Source organism: Phymastichus coffea, unplaced genomic scaffold (genome assembly GCF_024137745.1).
Source record: "Phymastichus coffea isolate CEN01 unplaced genomic scaffold, Cenicafe_Pcof_1.1 PCOF00043, whole genome shotgun sequence".
Lineage (NCBI taxonomy): Eukaryota > Metazoa > Arthropoda > Insecta > Hymenoptera > Eulophidae > Phymastichus > Phymastichus coffea.
Window position 1 is genome coordinate 995,483 of NW_026706854.1, and position 22,250 is coordinate 1,017,732.

Below are 22,250 nucleotides of genomic sequence, written 5' to 3' on the forward strand. Positions count from 1 at the left end.
GCTTCAAGCGCCCCGAAGAGTGCGCGCGCGGCCGTTTGTATTTGTATTGCGCGCGACACGCAATAAACGACCGGGGCAACAAGTTTAACGGTAGTCTATAAAACAGGGCCCCGCGACAAGTCAAAGTCTGCTGCGTGCCCAGTTGAATGGGCCATGCAGTTCGATTCGTATATTTATGCGATAGACCGACGATTTTACGCGCGACTGCGGTCTTTCATCAACTCGACTTGACGCACAGTTTCTTTTTCATTTTTATTCATTGAAATAAGTCTTAGTCGCGCTACAAGAAGTATGATATCAATCTATATAAAGTGTCGGAAACATGACTCACACGACATTTTGTAATATCATTATGTTTAAAAAGTGACACTACCACTCGCCTCCGTGGGATGTTCAGCCAACAAAGAAATAGTACAATCGCGCGTCGTGAAAAAGAACGCAATATCCATCGGCAGCTCGATCAAAGTCAAACTTGAAAGCACATTCGTTCGCCAGAGAAAAAAATTGAAGATAATTATGCCTTAAAATTAGATAGCCATCGGCTATAACAGCAGTCGTAGAAAAACTTTCCCTCCTCGGCCGATGCAGCATCAACTAAGTCTACCCACACAAGGTCTCGCCAGCTATTTCCATCGAACAATGGTACTTTCTGACTTCTCCGTTCTTATAATGTATCTCTTTCTCTCTCTCTCTCTCTTGCAAAAGCAAGTAAAAATATTTCGACGCGTAAGTGTAGCAGCAGCGTTAATATTAGCTTTTGTCAAACAAATATTTTCAAAGAACACACCGCGCACGTTAATCCTTTGTTGCAGCATTGTTTTGACATTCGCTTGCGCCACGAATTACCCTCGCATACAAATTAGCCTCCTCGACGTAGAATTAGCGTCTAATTTGCGGAAGGAGGAGAAAAAGGAGCCGCTTAGCTGAAAAGTCATAAATCGTCGCTCATCTTCCGGCCAATTAGGGTCGCGGTGTTTCTTTCCGCGCGTCGGTGGTGACGCGAGAGCCCTTATCTACGTTTTTTTTTCTATCTCTGTGTCTTGGCAGACATTTATTCTGACGGCAATGTGTATTTATAAAGACTCTTACACCATTCGCGATTGCGGCCCCGAAAAAAAGGAAGAAAGAAGAGCGCGAGAGCCTTCATCTTCATTTTTTTTATCGAAGCTTGTCTCTGTTGATCTAGTTGTTTGATGATGCAATCACAAGAAAAAAAATACATATAGTTAAGAGGTCAGCGTACTCCATGTGAATGAACTTTTCTCTCAGAATTCCGAAATTCATTCCAACATCCTCACTCAATTAGTCTCATTCATTCATCTATTCGCGGAATGGTCATAAATTCATCAATCGTTGTCGCTTTTCGACAACGCGAACTTGTTTTTGTTACCCAGTAGTGGTAGGCCGGTTATTAACTGTTACCGCACGCTCGATATTTGTGCCTCGATTGATTAGCATCGCCGAGCAATATTTCCAGAGGTAATAATGAACAAAGCGGTGCGCGCATACACGTGTAATGAACAGCCTATCGTTGAGTACAATGAAAAACGAGCTTTTTCTCGATGCCAATTAATGTTACTCGTTGTGGCGATTACTCAGCACAAACATTTTCTCATATTTTTTGCTTTGTTTCGAATTTGAAAATTGAGCGATTATCAGTAAGGTGCGAAGGAGATTGATGGGAGGGGGCTCGATCATTTTCTGCGGCGACATGGGCGGCCGACGCACTTTGTATGCGGGTAATTTTCGTTGTCAGCTCCAGAGATGCAAGGGGGCCATTTGTTTATTTTTCACCGTTCAACCGGTCTATCAAGCTCGCTTGCACAGATTATTGCGCCACGACGACGCTTCGGTAACTTTGCCGTGAAAAAGGATCAACGCATCCGCATTGCGCCTCCTTCGCTCAAGCTGTGTTTAAAGGCTGAGTGTTTTTTTTGATGATTTCATAGCAGACTTTAAGCAGCTGCAACTATGCTAAGCTGGGTTCTATAATTTACAACCTTTGTCCTCTCTCGCGCGAGCGCACGACAAACAAAAATACTCAACGCAGATAAAAGTCGTTGTAAAGCAAAGTAATTTGTAGAAAAACAGCGCTAATAAAAATTGTCGGGCGTTCGTCTGTGACAAAGGTCGCGAATAGCAAGTAAAAGAGTAAAGTCAAAGAAAAATAAAATTGGTCTGTCGCGCGAACGGTGAAGAAGAAGTTGAGATCAATGACAGAGTATAGCGAGCTGACTCACACGAGGCATTTGCATTCAACAAAGCACACCTCCCATCTCTAATGAAGAAATTTAGCTGTCTTGGCAGATACTTCCCCCCCCCTCCCTCCCTCCCTCTCATGCACGTGAAGCTTGTAAGTTCCGGTTTCTCTCGCGTGCGTTGGAATAATTATCATCCTACAACGGCAATTACCTATCGCACGCGTGTACACGCAGTTTGCGGAATAGCGCAGCGCTTCCTCGTTTCATTCCCTCCTTCATGATCCGAAAGGAGACATCACGAATCGATTATTTGCTAATCATTTTGTAACGATCGTGAGCGCGAAGAATATGCTGTACGTCACATATCGTACACAACAAAATGCCATAAATAACCGCGCGAGCGAAATGACACTCCCGATTATTTGTTGTCGCGGTAAGGCAGCTGTTAGTCTCTCACCCGTACGTTATGTATTATTTACAGCTTGTACTTTTGGCGCGCTAATAAACGTCGCTAGTGATTTTTTTACGGCGGGATTAATGTTTTTTTTGCCCTCTCACCGCAATAGACTTGCGAGCGCAAGGAATTAGCCAACAAACGTTCCTCGCACTTTAATTTACGCACCTTTAAACGCTGATGCTCGCGAGAGTGTAAAGATTGAACGGTCGAGATTGCGTCCAATTGACTGAGCTCGCGTGCGTTGATTGATCGATCCGCTGGATGATGAAAAAACAATTTCGTTTAGTCGTGTGTGTGTGGGTGAGATCCACTACTTTTTCACTTCCTTTTCTCTTGTGGAGAAACATTATTCATCGCATTGGCCAGTTAGCGCAAGCGGATGGTCGCCTGTTAGCCGCGACAGACAAAGGATATATTCACATGACTACCGGCTACCTATAAATGGCTCCTGAGAGGACTTTTCCTTGATTAATTGATCGACATTTGCGAAAATATCGTTACTCAAGGATATACATATATATATATATATATATATATATATATATATATATATATATATATATATATATATATATACACACATACATTGCTTTGTACACGCGCGGTTCACTTTATAGATTGCAATCTTTAATACACACCGTGGTGATAAATTAAAGCTACAGGCAAGAAAATCGTTGAGGTGATTTTCTATATAATTTAGTTGTGCAAGATTTATTATACTCGGGCTTGTACTTCTTTTCGTATGGAAATTCGCGCTCGGAAGATTTTCCACGTACCAGTTGTGTTTCTTAGTGCGCATGAAGGCAACAGTTAGCATTGCATAAATAAAGTGACTTATTAAAAATGAGGCTGTGTATGTGCGACTAAATTGTAGATTAATTTCAATTTGCTTCTTTGTTGACTTTTCGAACGAGCAGCCAAGCAGCGTTTGCCTCACGGTCACAAACGAAAATTGTACTCAAGGCGAATGAAGCGACGACTCGGGAAAAGAAATGAGACGCCAAGCTTCAGCGCTATCGTTGCATAAATCAACGTGCACTCGTGCGAATAGAGGCGAGCTCAAAAATGTATCAGTTGACGACGACGGCACCGGTCGGAGAAGCAAATATCCAAGCCAGACGAGTACGAGAAGAGGAGGAGGAGGAGGAGGAGGAGGAGGAGGAGGAGGAGGAGGAGGAGGAGGAGGAGGAGGAGGAGGAGGAGGAGGAGGAGGAGGAGGAGGAGGAGGAGGAGGAGGAGGAGGAGGAGGAGGAGGACGACGACGACGACGACGACGAAGAAGACACACACCCATCGTCCCGGTGGGATAGGTGAGGTCGAATTTTGGGTGGTTGACTTGATCGAGAGCACACGGCTACTCGCGAAAGATTATTTCGAGTTGTGCGCGCGCGCGGCGCTTATTAAACATGCGCGCGCGAGCCCGCTGGCAGCGGTTCAAGCGCGGCGTAAGCCCCGGTTTCCGGCTATTATATTTATACGCTTAATTTGAAGTTATAATTGCGCGCTCGGCGCGACGACGATGGCGATGAGAGAGGCCTCAAGTTATCAGCAGTGCAAATACGAGGCACGCGCGTGACGCGCGGTTTTTCCTCGGCAAAAAGGAAGAAAAAAGCGCGATAAAGCCGTCGGAAAAGTCGGTTATCGCCGTGGCTGCCCTCTCCCCTTCGCGGCCGCGGCTCAGTGCTTCGCGCGTAATTCAATTATACACTTTGCCGGCGCTGCGGCGATAAGCCTCGAGGATCGCGAACTGCGAGCGACATCGTCGACGTGGAATCGGCCGGCGCAGCCGGCGCGCGAGCAGTAAGCGCCGCTGACGGAGCCGCCGCGACACAAGGATCGGCACTGTTGTTACGGCGCGACGACGAGAGCACTCTCGGGCGACGATGTTTATTTTATCGCCAGTCTGCGCGCGCACGAGAGAGAGAGAGAGAGAGAGAGAGAGAGAGAGAGAGAGAGAGAGAGGTGCCCCTGACGCAAGCATCTCTTTTATTATTGTTTGCGGACGGCCGTAAACTGCGGATTTGCATCCCTAATGATCGGACGCGCACTCGGCCTTGCCTCTATTGTTGGTTTTTCGCCGCGATCACGAGGCCTACATATGCTCGCGCGCGCTACCGCCGCTTTTTCGTGCGAACCATTATTCACTCGGCGGACAGTGTTTCGCTGCGTTTAATAGAGTGCCGTTCGATTTACGACGCCGACTCCATTCGATTCGCACGCGTTGACTTGGCAGTTTCGGGAATGTCTATGCCTGTAAAGTACGCCGATCCGATTAACCGCGCTGCTTCTTTCCTTAACGTCAGGTGTGTTCCGGAGGCGTGAGGAATTCTCGTACGCGGGCGTACGTTGAATGAAACTTTGCGACAAGTGTTTTCCCATTGCAGAACGAAAGTAAATGTTATTCGAGCGTGCAAGCACCGCTGGCTCTTAACTCCACATCAAGCTTGATCGATGCGCATAATCGAAGCGACTGGTCAACATTCGATTAGACGCGCCTACGAGCCGCGGAAAAGCTCGAAAATTTCCGAGTTACGACGGAAAAGAGAGTGAATGTTTCATTTCAACAGTGACTCTTTAATTGTCGGTGAACCAATCAACAATTAATGCGTGTTGCAACGTACGGGTATCGGTACGCTGGAGTTCTAGGTTGTATGGAAAACCATTGTACCTTGTCATTGCGCCGTCCGTTTCATCCCTCCGAATAGACAGCGCCGATACGAAGGAAATTGAGGCTTCTCCGCAGACGTAATTGTGCGTGTCAGAGGCCAAAGGCGTTCGAGCAGCGTGAGAGAGAAAATAAATCGAGGCGGACGTCGACGAGTGGCACTTGTGTCAAAACAAGTTTCGCCGATGTAGCAAAAAAAGAATACTTATCGCTCCAACAAAATAGATGCGTTAGATGCGTGAGCGTCATCTGCCTACTATACGGCGTATCATTACTTAATAACTGAAAGTTTACGCAATGCCGACAATTGCAGCGTATGAGGGAGAGAGAGAGAGAGAGAGACAGCACTCACTAGCGCGTTTGCGTCTTATTAATTATTTATGAGCGTTGTCCAGAGTTTTATTTATACGTCTTTTACGAGATCGACTAGTGGGTTTCAATTGCGAATTTGACGAGCTCCGCGCGAATGTGTGTCTATTTACCGAGACGGGATATGTTGATACGAACGAACTCTGATTTGTTATGTCTTCCGGCTCGAAAATCTCCTCTCGCGTGTACCTGCTTTCTGTTACTCTGCACTGCACTCCTTGTCTAGCCAATGTCGATGCAGTATATCGTCGCGGGTCTCATTATTCAATGACGAATCGTTTACGCGCGTTGACGTGTTGACGCTTTTGAATATGTTAAACACTTCTCGGCGTGGCATGTAATATATATAGCCATTTTACAGAAACAACGATTAGAAAGTCAGTTACAACGTTGCGCATTGCAGAGCTCGATGGATTAACATTTAAAATAGACTGATCTTGGTTTTTCATGTACACATGCGAGCTAATTATCGCGCTATTCTTCGTTAATCGAGCGTTCATACAGTCGAGAGAAAAAAGCAAAGCCGAGTAATGAGAACACGGCATTTTTTCTACTTCTTCTGAATATAATTTATGCAAAAAAAAAGCCGCGCGATAAATTATCCAGTGGCGTATAGCTAAGCAACCAAGGGGGAGAGAGAAATTCAAGATATTCGTGCCACGTGTTTCACGGTCCTCGCGATTTGGCTCACAGCATGAATAAAACATTGACGTTTAAAACAATTTTTTTGGCACACTTCCATAAACACAGAGCTCGCCTCGTATCAGAGAAAAAGGCCTTTCGTTTGTCCAGCGATAAAAGACCAAATTTTTGGCGAAGTCCATCGGAAGACGAATAAAAAAAAAATTTCACATTTGGAAATCTCGTTATTGATAGGCATTTTGATAGCCCAATAAAATCAACGTTGCGTAAACGTCGCAATCGAGCGATGTCCACGTAGAAGAGAGACAAGACGTTGTCAGCGCGAGGTAAAGGATTCGGAATTGTCCGGCGGCGCTTGGGCGCACGAATTAAAAGTTTGCACGCTCGCCCCAAGCTGCACTCTTGTTGTATTTCCGATGTGCCGCTCGAGGCTATTTCGGAATATCGCTGGCGTCATTTCAACTCGTGGAAATTCGACACACCCGCGCCTTCGCCTACATTTTAGTTTGCTATGCCATCCTAATCGACGTTCGATTATGAGACGAAAGGACTAGAGTAAAGTGGCCTTTCTGGCGGAAACGAACGGGAGAGCTTCCGTAGACAACTGCGAAAGGAAAGTCGGCAGGCACAGCGCCCGAACGCCAAACGACGAGCTTATCAGTCTTTTTCACGTAACCGGAGTGTATTTTAAGCAAATGAGATACTAGCGTAATCGCATGTGGTCGCCGCCGATAGTAGTGCCGCTGCTCCTCGTAATTGATCAGCCAGCCGAGAAACTGAACGTCGGCCGCGATTTTGAATCGGCAAAATTACCGGGATTCCTTCATCACCAGCGATTAGGAACGCAAAAGATTTATTCGGTTGGGCAGCCTCGATCCACATTTCGAGAATCAAGTCAAACAAAATAGCCTAAACGCCGCGGATTAGTGTAAAGCGTGAACGAGACGCCGAAATAGAAAAAGACCATCGCCACGCAAATCGTCGGACGAAAATATTTCGCGCGCTGTAATAGCGCGTGGCGGTGGCGGTGAAATCAATCGCGAAAAATGACTGGAGACAGAGGTCAGTCAACCGTCTCTCGTCGGGCGCGACACAAGCGAAGAAATCATTAGTCTCGGGTCATCGCGCGGCGGCGCGCAAAGTCTTTTATCTGTCAAGTACAATATATGTATATCGAAAGAGAGAGAGAGAGAGAGAGAGAGAGAGAGAGAGAGAGAGAGAGAGAGAGAGAGAGAGCTGACCGCTCGAAGCTTAAATCACACTGCGCCCTGCGTGGATAAATATTCATCAGCTGGCGAACGGCTGCTACTCGCAGCGATATTTCATGCAGTGGAGCGCTGCAGCGCGATTCATTCATGAAAACAGGAGGAAGCGTAAAAGGCTTTTACGATGCCACGCAGGCTTTTCCAAGTAGAACTATATTAGCGGCGTCAGGAAAGAACGACGCTTTTTGTACTGATGCTGCCGCTGCGTGTGAGAATACTTATCCTACAGTCGATTCACGACCACTGGTTAGATCTCCGAGCTTACTGTCAGCCATAGTCCAATTTTGTCATCTCATTTCGCAAACGACAATCGAAAACGTTTTAAATAAGGATAATGATTATGGCGATCCCTTCCTCGGCTTATACCTGGCAAACGATAAATAACCCTGAAAAATGACGGTAATTGTCCATAGCAGTCTCATATCGATTGCAATAGTCACATAAATAAAGCTTAGCCGCGCGCTGTCTGATCTTTTGGTGTCATCAGTTGGTAACGGGAGGTCGTTATCACATCTCTCTGTTTCTCTCTCTCTCTCTCTCTCTCTCTCTCTCTCTCTCTCTCGCAGGCTCTCGGAGTGAAAGTTGCAAAATATTTGACAGAATCGCTCGTATAATCATTGTCCTGGCGCGCGTGCATCGTGAAAAGCAGCCGCGCAAAGACAAAGAGAGAAGTTGCCGCGCGCGAGAGAGAACAGAAAATGATTTGCCATTTACCTTCTCTTACCGAGGGCAAAAATAGATTTACGATCCTCTCTTCAGCGCCTCAACTCACTCAAGGACTCGGGGCGCTTTATGGCAACGGAACAAAGTAACGTGTTAATCTAAAACGGAAAATTGTGTGTGCACCCCGACGACACACGCAATTTTCACTAAAAATACCCGCCGAATTGATTAATCGACATTGCTGTCGACGACCTACGATCAACTCATTTTTGCTCGCGAATTATTTCAAGTCCTCTCCCCTTTTTATTATCAAAGAAAAATACTCGATAATCAACCCTCCCACCTATCCGTTCAGTCGTAGAGATTTACTACTCTCCTTTCTTCTTTTTCTACGAGCGTGCGTGTATTGGATTGCCGATACAGCGGACAAAGAAAAAGCGAGCGTCTTAAATCAATCGCGTAATTATTTTAAAGCGGCTCATTGTTTGTTATCTCCCTCTCTCTCTCATTCTAGCAGCGCACGACGACGAGAATTACCCGTAAATGCCGTCGATTTAACGGGCAATCTAAGGATATCTATATATATAATCGGCGACAACTATCGGGACGCAATTGCCGATCCTTTCCAAGGCCGATCATTATCCGTCTACGGGAAATCGCAATCGCCAACTAGTCCAAGGTCAAGGCACCCTAGGCTGCCATCGGCACATACGTAAGAAAGTGTGAAATCGCGAGGTTAAGCACCGTTATAATACACATTATGACCACCAAGATTTTCACCCGCAATAATTACGATTCTGCGGTTCCTGCGGTACGCACTTTGATTCTGTCGCTACGGGGTAGTGTTGCGCTTCAACGAATCGTTCGCGCGCGGATTGTGATAAAAGAACGTCGGCAGGCAGGTTCTCAGTGCACTTCCGTGTATGTAAATTGTACGTATGAAGCAAGGGGATTGTTTCATTTGCGAGCCTCGAGGATGAATTAGAATAGAGCAGTGGCTTGAAGGAGCGCCGCACGGATTACATCGAGTCTCTCGTCCAATTGAAGCGATTAATCAAGTGCCATCCGATACACGTTAATCCTGTACTACTGAATAACCCTTTTTTTTCACATCAAATCGCTTCTGCGGAGCGCTAATTTCAAACAATTTCAGCCAATGATTCCGTATAGATATAGTGGTATACATAATTCGCGATCTATCTAGATTTAATTCCATTGATGGAGGATCGCAATTAATTTTGGTATCTCTCAGAAGTAACAAAACTATTGGTCAAAAAATATAAATCGCAGCTCTGATCGCCAGAGATAGGTGTGTATTTATGCTTGACACGTGGAAAATGAGGATCCGCGTGTGCATACCTGCGCGTTCTCGGGGTAGATATTTCTCATTACAAACGAAGCGTCAGGAAAAAAAAAGAAAATTGTTTAATCGGTACGTAAGGTCGGCGAAACGAGCTGTTAAGTATTTGGGGTAATAATCTCAAAGCGTTTAAATCGAGTGTGTGTGCGCGCGACGAATAAAAGCAACTAGAAACTCTAGGCGTATCCCGTAATCAGTGGGTATCCTTAATAAGCGGCCTTTTAACTCGTAATGCAAGATACTTAACGAGCAGGTATGTAAGCGAGAGACTCTCTTCTGGCGTGTAATTCAAGAGATGCGCGCGCGCGAATTAATAAGCCTCCTTTCGCGCCAATTGAATTAAGCGATTAAGCCGCGCTCGCGATAAAGACGATCGACCACGTACGTGTACGAGGCGTGCTCGTTTTTAATGTGTCTGAAAACTTGAGCGAAGAATTCGCTTGCGCGCGCGAAAAACGACAGAGAGGAATAATAAGAGAAACGCGGAAAATGTCGCATTATCCAGAGCGCGCGCTCTAATTGCCATCGCGATGCTTTTATTTTATCGCGCCGCGCGTGCCGCATTTCTTAAATTCATCGCTTCGATATTGACGCGATCTATTCTCCATCTTTTTATCCGCACGCACACGGCTGCGGCTCGTTTCTTTTTATCCACGGCTATTTCTTCGCGCCACTCTCGATTGGTCTTATTATTAATTTTTTCATTTGATTGAATTGATGTCTTATTGATTTATTGTGCATGCAAACATCTCACTGCCCAGCATTTTTTGTCGAAAATTATTCTTCCACGTTCACTTTGAAATTAATATTAAAAAAAAAAGAAAACGATTAGTTTGATTTTCGTAAAAATAAAAAAGAAAAAAATTCCTAATCGACGATTTATCAATGTAGCAACTTTCGCGAGTGTGCATATAGAGAGGTAGAGAGGTAGAGCATGTAAGAAAAGCCTATTTTTCAAGTGCCACTTTCGCGACACATGTACCTCATTAAAACAACTCGATTGTTCAGTCGATCGGTCGAAATCGGTCTCGAGTGACCTCGACATGAAAAATCCAACAACCTACGTGTATGAATACACACGCGCGCGCGCGCGCGCACACACACATACACATACACACACACACACACATGTAAACGCAAAGCGCGTGCGGGGCGGAAAGTGTCTCGCGACATAAGCGCTGACACGTTAAGTCGCCCAAAAATACTTGCAAGCATTAGTGAAAAGAAATGCGTATACGCCAAGTAGCGCTTATCTATTCCTGACTTCTTATGCCACTATCACGAGTATAATTCGGCGATTCTTTGCCTCATAGAGATGATGCGACGACTATTCGATATGCCGGCGTTTTCATGCAAATTTCCAACGTACGATATCCAAGGCTATAGCATCAGGTCCGTGACACTTTGCTTCTCTCACTTATTTTTTTTTTAATAATAAATTATCGTTCTGTCAGAAGCGTGCGCCATCAGGCGACAAGTTACGTTGCTCGCGTTTGTTTGAATAAATTGGAACAATTTTGTCACTGTTGAATTTCACTCACGGCAAAAAATTAATCGAGTGCACTTCCCATTGAAAAAATGCGCTTTAAGAAAAATCAAGAAAAGCCTACCTTTCCACAGGCTCGTTCTTACGAATCCAGGATCTAAACCTTCCAACTCACAGTCACAAAAAAAAGTTGAGCGCAAAATAAAGAGGTAACCGGCACTGCCCGATGGAAGAGATATAATAATCAAGACGAGCGTGGAGCAACAAGCGGCGCCGGCCGACGACGATCGGCAACTGGCAAGCCTAAGCGCAAAGCAGCGAGGCGCGCACGCGGCTGCTGCTGGTCCCCCGAGGGAGTGGCAGCGCTATACGCGGATGGAGGAGAAAGAAAATGAGTAGGGGAGCCATCGGAGAGTTTTGCGGTCGACGGACACGCCGCGTTCGTATTTTTTTTTTCTTCTTTTTTTCATTGCACCTGCAACACTACGATTGATAAGGGAACTCGTGGTGTATGGGAAATCGGCCACACGCGCGATCTCGATCTCCGACTGGGGATCTTTATCGTTCGCTGGGGACGCCAGTATTTGTTGATTGCACGAGTTTAATGATGCTGAGAACGCGTACGGCCACTTCACTTTTCTTGCTACCATTACGACTTATTTTTTAAGGGCGAGTTGTGAGCAAAGAATAAATGATTGATTAGCGTTTTGTGAATTTCGTTTTTATTGCGGAGAATGAATCAGCTTGTTCTTGCTGGAGATTTCCAAACTGTTTTGTACCTAAGATTTATGGACTATTAAATACTACAAATTTATGAATTGTTATAAAATTTATCGATAATAAACGCTTTATTTGTCAGTTCTTGATTACTATCATTCTCGTAAAAGATGAAAGAAATTTCAAAAATTTCATACAAGCAATTTTATAAGTCTTTGTGAAAATGCCTCTTTCTTCGAGCGAATATCATTGTAAGACACCGCGAGTTGAATAATTCAATTGTCACGAGATATAAATTGCAAGAAATTTGTAGTGAGATAGTTTACAGGAAATCCCAACTCCTGTAAAAAAAAAGAAATTTTAATCCTCCTTTTCATTTTCCCGTATTTATGAACGCGGGAAAAGTAGCCAGGAAGTAGAAATTATCAAAGAAAAAAATGTTGGTATAAGAAACAAAAAAGAGGCGGTGTATTTCAAAGTGCCGAAACAGCATACTACTGATTTCCTAGTTACTGAGCGAAAAATCACAGCCGCACATTCCATACCAATAAGCTGATCTAGAAAAAAGAAAGAAGAAAAGCAAAGTAGCAAGCATGTATCTCTAATAATTGCATCATCGAGTCAACATTTGAGGTGGCGTTCGGTATTTTTCGTCCAAATTGATGTCCGAGACTTCCGATGTTACGTGACGTTGTCGTTCTCTGGCGCTAACGATATTCGCCGCCCAGTGACGTCTATGCAAACGGCGAAATCCGACGAATCGCATACAAGCGGCGACGGCCAATTAGTGCGTGCACTTTATAAAGCTCGCGCGGGGTAATTAAATTTGGTAAACCACGCGCGCAAGTCTTTCGCTGATTTTTCCGACGACTATATAGGGCGCATCCAATAAATAACATGGCAATGAACGAGAAGAGAGAGAAAGCTCGTGTGGCGGTTGATATCAGCGTAGGCGCTTTTTAACTGGTTGTCTTTGTCCTTTTGGGATTTATCGCAGGGTGCCGAGTGATTTGTTGGGCAGCCTCGCATACATTTATCGAGAGAAAGAAAGAGAGAGAGAGAGAGAGAGAGAGAGAGAGAGAGAGAGAGCACCCGTCGTGCGAGCATAAGTAGGCTTAAAAATCTCTGGCGATCCTCGCTTTGTGTCAAAGGTTTATCGCACCTGAGTATTTAACGTCTCTCTTTGCCCTCTTGCACATTGTGTCAATTTTTCGCCAATTCGAATTCATATGCGCGTTGGATAATGGTCATAAATGATTTACGGATAAAAATGTCGCTTGACATTCAGCGACTGAGAGCAACACACGCTGTAGCAAATATTTATACTTTCACGATCGACATTGTTTCATGGAATATAATGCTACGACTTCATAAGCGTGGTAATATCATAAATAACAGTTGTAAAATCATCGTTAACATTTACGTAAAAAATCACAGCGCGCATGTACCGGTTTTGGTTCCTGCTTGTTCCTTTCCACTCCGCGCGCAGGCTGCCTGCACATGAAAACGTCATATGCATATACTTCGAAATTTCTCATTATGACCATGTGACCCTGAAAAAAAAAGAGAAACGGTTGATTGCTTTTTTATTGAGTGTTAACTCCGAAAGATTACGGTCGAAACTGTTTCCGGGCAAGAAATAAGGAGCCACTAAATCAACACTCGCGAAGGGGCTGCTCATCGGTCAGCCATGTTAAGTACCCTGAAAGCTTTGACAGCCGCGAAACACGAAGAGACAGCTTGGGAATGCCAAAAAAGTAATAATTATTGCGAGCGTTCTTCGGGCAATCGTTCCACCGCGCGAATCATTACAAAATGTCTGCAGGGTCAAAAACCCATTATCGCGAATGTACATATACACACGCACGCGGGCCTTTTTTTCTCTCCCTCTTGAGCACAAGAGCGCGATACGCGCTAAGTGCAACAACACACGCGTCCCTCGTGGAGAGAGATTTTTCGGAGATGATTTATTAATGCGATTCAGACGCGTATGAGTTTATTCTTACTGAAGTTCACATGTCTCGGTAACGGTACATTTTAAGAAGTGTATATCGGAAAAAACTATTAGAAGGTAGATTTTTGAATTATTTTTTTTTTATTTTTAGCTGCTCATGGCGCGAGACTGATGGATAAAGTTTGGATCGGAAACATTCGGTACGCAAAAACGTCGAGATTTCTTATCTCGTATATATCACGTACTGGGGATGTTCAGTCATCGAAAATTACAAGGCGAACGAGCAGCAGATATGTGTCTGTGTGTGTGTGCGTATGTGTGTGCGTGTGTTTATCTGTACAAATTGGATCCGAAACTGCTGTACAGGCGAAATCATCAAAAACCATCGCGCAATAAATTCAACAATAAACCGCTGCTTCTCTCTTCGTCTGGTGACGACGAGCCAGATGGTATCGCGTAAAAGGGCTCTTCTCGCTCGTGTGTTATTACGTTGCCTTTCCCTTACGCGTCACCGACCTCTATCAACCCGTGCCGTTTTTGTTTTTACCGCACGCGCGCATACTTTTGTAGTAAATAACGCGCGTCCACTTTTTTTCAATACAGGCGTGATAAACTACTCGATTTTTTGTTTTTTCTTCGGAAAAATTCGATTTAATAGCTGAAGAGGCCGTTGACTTGCTCTCGGTTGGGCGCCATTTCCACGTTTATCATGAGCCTAACATAATTGCAGCTGTCCTGTCGAATAATAAACGCGCGCGTGCGATATTTTACGACGCGAAACTTTTCAACGTTGATTTTAATCAATAACCGCGCAACATTCCCTTTAGCTTTGCTTGTTAATTTATCGGCGTGACAGTGTATTTCTATTGCAGCGCGATCTTTCGTCATTGTTGCTGTTATTTTGAAACAAATAAAAATAACTTCACCCAACCAGCACGGCTTGTGATTGCACTCTTGTTTCTCGTTTGTCCGCTCGTAACTTCATTGAAGCTTATCGAATGTACCACTAATATTTGCACTCGCGCAAGCGCACACACGAATACACGAAAGCGAGAAAGAGAAACACAGAGCGCGTGTAAAGTCGATAATGAAACGTGCGAGCGGATCGTAATGAGAAACCAATTAATGTTATTATATAAATGACCTTTGCGCACGCGTCCGTGCGAGCTTGTGAAATTGATTGAATTACTGGATTAACTATGCAAAGTATGCAGACACATAAAATACATTTTTATGTAATAAAATTTACTTGTTTATTTTTGTCGTTTAATTGTAGATGTAGTCCTTGTACGGATGTTTTTTCTTCGCTGTCAGGTGGACATAAAACGATATTAATAATGAGCTTCCGGTATGTACTTTCTAAAATTCGAAAGATCATGTCGCGCAACGTTCATTTTTATCTCTCGATTGGTATTCTCGACGCATTTTTTCAGAATACGTTGATTGACCGAAAAAAACATTTCATGTTACGTGTATGCCCACGCACGGAAACTAATTAATGTCATCGGGTCAGAATCGAGAGCTGAAAGCATAATAGTGTTCTACGCCGATAGATATACGCGAAGGTAGTATTTTATGCGAGCTACTAAGAGTTTTCTAGGCAGCTCCTTTGTCGGCATGATCGTTTCATTATTTTCTCGAAATCATAACGGGCGCCGAGTGCGCGGCAAGGAAATAGGTTTCTACCCAAACATGGCTTTCTCGCCGCTCGTCGACTTCAATTTGATTGCCACTCTGGAATAGCAGAAAATTGAGCGACTCCGTTTCTTCATCCTTGAGCCCTCGTATGCGCGGAGTCAATCCGCTGTTTGCCAATCAAAAAAACAATTGCAGATCGCGCGCCAAGCGTTTATCGAGCTCAGTTCCCCATTGCGAAAGTGATAGCTGCGCCATTAAGTCGAAAAACAAAGATGAGAGAGATTTTTACTGTCGGCCATTTGAATACAATCAGCATGGAAATTTGAATGCTCTGCGTGTACTTCTATGGTCGTGTTTTTCAATAAAAGCTCGGCGTGCTCACGAAAAAGTCCGAAAAATCCGCATACAATAGAATTATAGAAACACAGCTCCAGCAGGAAAGAAGTGTGGAGAATTTCAATGATTTCTTCTTGTAACCAGCTGCAACTGGGAAGCTTGACCTACAAACAATGCTTAGCCGTATAGTAGCAGAGACATAGAAAGAGATCTTCTTCAATTACAACTGCGCCTCTCTCAACTCTCGACATAATACCTTCGTAATCGTGCGCAAATCCACCCACAAAACAACAAACAAAACGCGTGTATAGACGTGCCAGGGAGCCCTTTATCCTCCCACACGCGCGCTCACAGAGGTTCATTGTTACATGGACGATTGCATGCTGGTTGCGCGGGCGGCTTCTCTCGCGATTCTAATATTATTTACAGAGAGTACGCATAGGAGGCTTATAGTACACGGAGGGAGCATAAATGCGCGTCATTAAGTCGACGCGTAATATGCCGCGGCGGCGCACGAATAAAGCCGCTGAAGGAAACAGTCAATAGTCGGCGTGCTTTACGATGCCTCCGCGAAAACTCTTATGATGCCGCGTGTTGCTCAGACAGACTCTATTGGTATCTTTAGCGCTCGCGACAGAACGAGCTTTAGTGCCGCGCGCGTACTCATCGAACCTCTTCGATCCGCGGGATGCTCTAGACATCTCGTCTGCAATTGCGTCCTTTATTGAGCGCCGTCGCACGCGAAACGTAACCAGTTGAGTTTATCTCGCTCTTATTTTTCCTTTAACAAATCCTGCCGCTTGTTTCCAATTTCTGACCATCTAGTCTCGTCTCGCGAACCAAGGCTCCAAATACTGACTGACACTGCGTGATATTGCATAATTTAAAAAAAAATTGAGCATTTCTCGGAATTCGCAATCTCTGGAGAATGAGCTAAAAACCACTCGAACGTACGCGCACGTGCGCTAAGTGGCTTTGCACTCTCAGCGGCACTTTTCTCTCTCTCTCTCTCTCTCTTCTTTTTTTATTCGACTAAAAAGCCCATTGGCATCGTTTCTAGGCAGGTTATAGCTTTGGATGGCGCGTCTGATCGAAAAGTCTCTTACTACTGGTACTAACTTCACGTGCACTTGATTAACTTTCTATAAGCTCAAGGCTGTACTGAGTGCAATCAATATGGATATATATGGTAATTTACAATATTGTGCAACTGTTAGTTTCTAGGGCGTTAACATTATTGCAAATACATTGTAAATACAAGTGAAACGAAGTCTGTGTAGCAGTATCGAATGAACTCGAATAAATATATCTTCAACGGAGATAAGATTTTTTCTTCTTCTTTCTCTTGGGGAAAAAAGTGACATTGCATAGTGATTAGGACTTGACAATGACTTTAAGTCTTGGGTCGAGATATGATAATTGAAACACGAGCCTTGATGAAAGATAATTTCACACTTTCTACCTTATAATCAAGTACACGCAATTCGATTCTCGCGTCAATGTGGTTTCTTACGAATAACAAGGCTGCTCAATTACTTTCTACGTAGAAGTGGGTACGCAGACAGCAGAGTTTGATTAAAAGCTTTCACACGTTAATATTCATTGCACTTGCCTCGTTTCTCGCGCGACTGACGAAAAAACCGACCGCTAACATGCCAGAAAGCCGGCAGAGTAATCCGATCATAATTCGACCGACAGACGCATAAAAGTAACAAACTTACACTTGTCCGCGACGCGTTGCCTGCTTTCGGTACACGCGAAACTGTATAATCCTATGCGCTCGATTCGGAACGCGCATCGGAAACAGTGTTTACGATCGTGTCGTCGTCGTATCTGTAATAACGACTGAAAGCGTGTCGGTGGCCAGGCCATCAAACTTTTACGCTCGCATAATTTCTCTACCCTTCCTTCCCTTTTCATGTGCGCAAGAGTACCGTTGCCGATCTGTACGCTCTTTTTTTCTCTCCTTTGAAATATCACGCGACAACATAAATTATCATCCGCAATAGCAAAAGAGTATTGAACTTGGGAGTATTAATATGTAGGAAGGGGCGTTTCTTGACTTCTTTCTTGCGCATTGTATATGCGAATGCGCTCGTAAAAATGCCACTCGCCGAAGTGATTTATCCAGCTGGTCGAAAGCGCGCGGCCATTGTCCTTTAAAGCGGCTGATTCGCCGAAGAAGGACCAATGCGCCTCGAAATAGAAAAGGCGGCAAGGACTGATCGGCAATGAACTTATCACTCAGCGGCGATCGGCAGGTTGTTTTTAATCCCGAGCGCAGGTGAAAGAACTTTTACTTTCGCGTTGAATATCGCGGCTACACAAGCCTCTTACCCCGAAATCACAGCGAAAAAGGAGAGATACATAAGAAACACGAGAAGAAGAAGAAGAAGAAGAAGAAGAAGAAGAAGAAGAAGAAGAAGAAGAAGAAGGAGAAGGAGGAGGACGAGGAGAAGAATGCTCTCTTGGGCGCATCGCTTGCGAGAGCAGTCATTAACCCCGCGACGGGTCCGAGTACGCATAGCAGCAGCAGCAGCAGCAAGAAGAAGAAGAAGAAGGACAACACGCCACCGCAGTAGCTCATTTTTAATTGTTTATATTCCGCGCGCACACGGAGGAGAGCGCGCATGTATAAATGCAACGAGAGAGCGAGAGAGAGACGCTTCAACCATGGGCAATACTTACTCTCTAAGACGAGTCCTTTGCGCGTAGCCACCACAGAGTCAAGGTCGTGCGAAGCTATGCGGGAGGTTGTGTGTATGTGTGGCTATGTGTTTCCAAGTCAGCGCCAGCCAATGCCGGCACGACTTTCGATCGCAGTTATTTCTTGTCGGCGGGATTACGTACCATTTCTGTGTTATAGCTGCTGAAAGTGAAATTCACGACGTTTTCCAATTAGCCCGCGATTTCTGTGTATATGTGTCTATGTATAAAGTGCACGGTCACGAAGAGGATCAGCTTCCTTTTTATTTACCTTCTCTGGACGATTAGGATTTTTTTCTTTTTGTTCCCTTTTGCGTGAAGGACGCTTGTGGCAATTATCATTCCAATCTTGATCTTTGCACATTTTTTTCCTTTTCTTTTTTTTTTTTTTTTTGAAAATCACGTGCTGAGTTTTTTATCGATTTTGATGATTTTGAAAAGTGACAATCGCTCAACGTGTCAATTCGTTTTTTTGTGGCGATAATTCATGCAACACCAACGACTGACCAAGTACGGAAAAAACGAATGTAAAAATGCACGTCTCGTCAGGTACTAAAAGAGAAAACGTAAAGGTAACAAACCTTGGGACAAAATCACCCGTTCTGCATTGTATCTTTCGACGTTGATTTTTTTTTTACAACCACCCAAAGTTTTCCCCGCTGCGGATGGGCAGATTTTTTAGCGATACTTCTCAAAAGAAGCCGTCTGGCTGCGCTTAAAAAAGGAAAGAAAGAAGCACATTGTTCCTCGCGCTGTAGCAGTGTGTGTCCTCGAAATTTATGGGTACGAGAGCGAGCAGTAGCGAGCAGTTGCATAAAGGGGCACGACTCCGACGTTGAATATAAAGAAATCCGCGCGCGCGCGATCTTCTGTGCAACCAAATTCCATGCGATTAATATTTTCACCGGTGAAACTGGTAAGTAACGTGAGTATCGTTTCGTCATTTTTTTAATTGAAAAATTTGATACTTACGACAGTCAGATATATTAATCTCAAATGTAGATAATTAAAACACACTCGGTACTTTGTTGAGCTCGTTATTTTACGAATCGAGATAGAGAGAGAGAGAGAGAGAGAGAGAGCTACTTACTTGTCTTGAACATTTTACAGATTCGATAATTAATGAATTCTTCTTATCCAAGGTTTCTCCATTCTTTTGTTTCTTATTTGATCTTTTATGTTAATTCGCCGTGCGTATTTCTCATTCTGACCTGCTACGATTTTTATATATTTTGTCTTCTCTATTCATTAATACTTCTCAGTAGAAAAGGAAGGTCCATTTCCTATAAGACAAACGAGCGATAAGCCTAGTAGCCGTCAGGTGTATATATAAAATACAAGTGGAGAATTTTTTGAGTTAGGCCGACGACGAAATATGACGAGCGGCGTGTAATTTTTATGGGCCATCAGAGTAGACCAAAATAGCCGCAACCGCGTGTTCGCTGCTCATTCATGCGTATGTCAGTTTTTTTCTTGCTTCTAGCTACATTGAAATAGATTGCTCCAAGGCAATTGTTGCCAACTCATAATGAATATGTCAGAATTTCGGAGGATGAGTCACCTTTTACTTCGCTGTGGTTTATATCGATATATATCGCAAATGGAGTGTGCGTCTCGTCGAGAAAAATTCGACGTTTCTTTTTGGAGAAACAGACGAATTTTTCTGATTTTCATCGATAATTGTGTAATTTAACCTAAAGCATTCATGGTTTTTATTATTGAAGAAGGGGAGAGGGGAGTCGTGGCTACACGTATGCGTACAATTAAAGATTATATCGGTAAAAGTGTTGCTGATTAAACGTGAGAGAAGGAAAAAGGTATATAATTAACTTGTATGTTGCAAGGTTGATGAGAATATTTGCCTTTTCAATTATCGTCAGTATCAGGAACAACCGTAAGCTGAACATTGAGTTGGTTTTACAAAAAAATAAAACTTTGCTTATTACAAACTCACCACTAATTGCAATTAACTTTTACAACAACAATTAAAAAAAAATAAACGCCGCTAACTGTTCATAAGCGCGATGCACGAAGAGAAAAAGAAAGCCTCGAGTAAAACTGTAATCTTAATTTTGACAAGAAATTAATGGATGCAATCAAGAGAGAAAGGGAGGACACGAAACACCCAATAAATATTAATGCCGGCCATTTATAATATTCGCACGTCCGAAATTCATCGAAAAACGGCATATATATAAATCCCCTCGGGAGTCTTTGAACCCGAGGTGTAAAAAAGTAGTCTGCGGCATCGTTTACAGATGTGTGTTGCTATTCCTACAAGGCGCGAGTAGCGAAAAACCTGACGCAGTGGGAAAACTTGTAGTCGTACCTCTATTTTCCACGAAACGTTGTCTTGTATGGATTATAACCACTTTTTAGGCTCTTCGTTTCGTGGAACTACAATGCACATTGAATACAGTTAAGCTCAAAAGCCGATTAAGCTCTTTTCGTTCCGATGCAGACAATAATTTGCGAATTAAATAGAAGCCCTTTGTTAGCGTCGAAACTTTTGTCGGCATTGCTTGTGCGAGTGAGATTCCTTCTTTTTTTTTTTGGTCTGTGACGAGAGTTGAAAGCGCGCGGCTCGTGAGCTTTTGTCTTGTCCAGCTTGCTTATGATATACACATGAAATTATTAGCAGGGTCGAGGCAATTGAAAGGGTATCCGATTATGGTTCTTGGATTTATTATCGAGCAATATGCTTAACGAATTCAGCCTTTATTTATCGAAATTAAAAAAGACTTCAGTGTGCTATTAATCGCCACTGATAAATATGTTTCCTTATTCTGCATCAATGCAATAAACTTTCTTTATGAAGCTTAACAACGGAAAAATTGAAATAAGCGTTCGTGTCAATTTAATAAAAACTTTTTGTTACGTTATACAAAAATTATTTGTGTCCACTTCGAATTCATTAATGAAAGATTAATTGGCTTATTGTAATACATTTGCTGAAGTGATTTTATACGAACGGCAATATTCTGGTAAACACAACAAATACTTTAGCACCAGAATTTTGAAATGATTAAGAGGCAACGGACCACTACATGCAATCTTCCAAGTTAATGGCGAAGGATAACAGTCAAATTTTTATGAAGTTATGGCACCGCATATCGTGAGTTGCGTTTCCTCAATACAAGCTTAATTGAATCATGGAATTCTCCACGGTATTTTGACTTTCGCAAAAGAAACGTTGCAATTTGCATTAATTATTTGTTCAAGTATTTTCGTGATGTTTACGCTCGATGAGCAATTTTTTTTGTTTCCTGGAAATAGTTTGAAATTCTTTGAATTTTTCTGGTTTCGCCAGGGTCAAATTTTATCGGTATACCACCACGGATGAATCGCAATCCAGCCAAGGCTCTTGCTTATTATCAGAGATCTCAATTGATTGAACCGGCGACGACGAAAGCCGACCAAGTATCTGAATCTGAATACTGGCGTGCTATTCGCGCCCCGACTGTGTATAAACACCAAATGAAAACTATAAAAGCTATTAGCGCAACGTTCTCTACGCGAATTCATATGTAAATATTTTTTTTAAGCAATCCTTTTTTTGCTTTCTTCTTTTCTCTGGTGTGTTCTTTTGTAAATTGTTTATGCGCCGAAATTAAATTAACGTTGTGTTGATTGATGATTTCAATTTTAATTGTTGGTGTATTTTTGAAATGGTAAACTTTTATCTTACGAGAGTGGATTGTTCTTTACGTTATGCAACTTCTTTTAAAGCTTTCTAAATTTTGTTATAGAATTGTGTGATACTGAATTGCGAAATATTTAAAGTAAAAATT

The 22,250-nt window shown here is 43.4% G+C and overlaps 1 protein-coding gene across 2 annotated transcripts in view; it reads right to left on the reverse strand.

Annotated features, from left to right (window-relative positions):
- LOC131664186 (A disintegrin and metalloproteinase with thrombospondin motifs 9) overlaps nucleotides 1–11,750 on the reverse strand; it is a 32,489-nt gene extending 20,739 nt beyond the window's left edge. Inside the window, exon 1 of one of the 2 annotated variants that reach the window (XM_058935080.1) lies at nucleotides 11,233–11,750. The gene's annotated coding sequence lies outside the window, so the exon portion shown is untranslated. Of the gene's footprint in view, nucleotides 1–2,823; nucleotides 2,918–11,232 lie in introns of those variants that run through there. The other variant, XM_058935081.1, reaches the window with a different exon arrangement.
- Nucleotides 11,751–22,250: the final 10,500 nt, after the last annotated feature.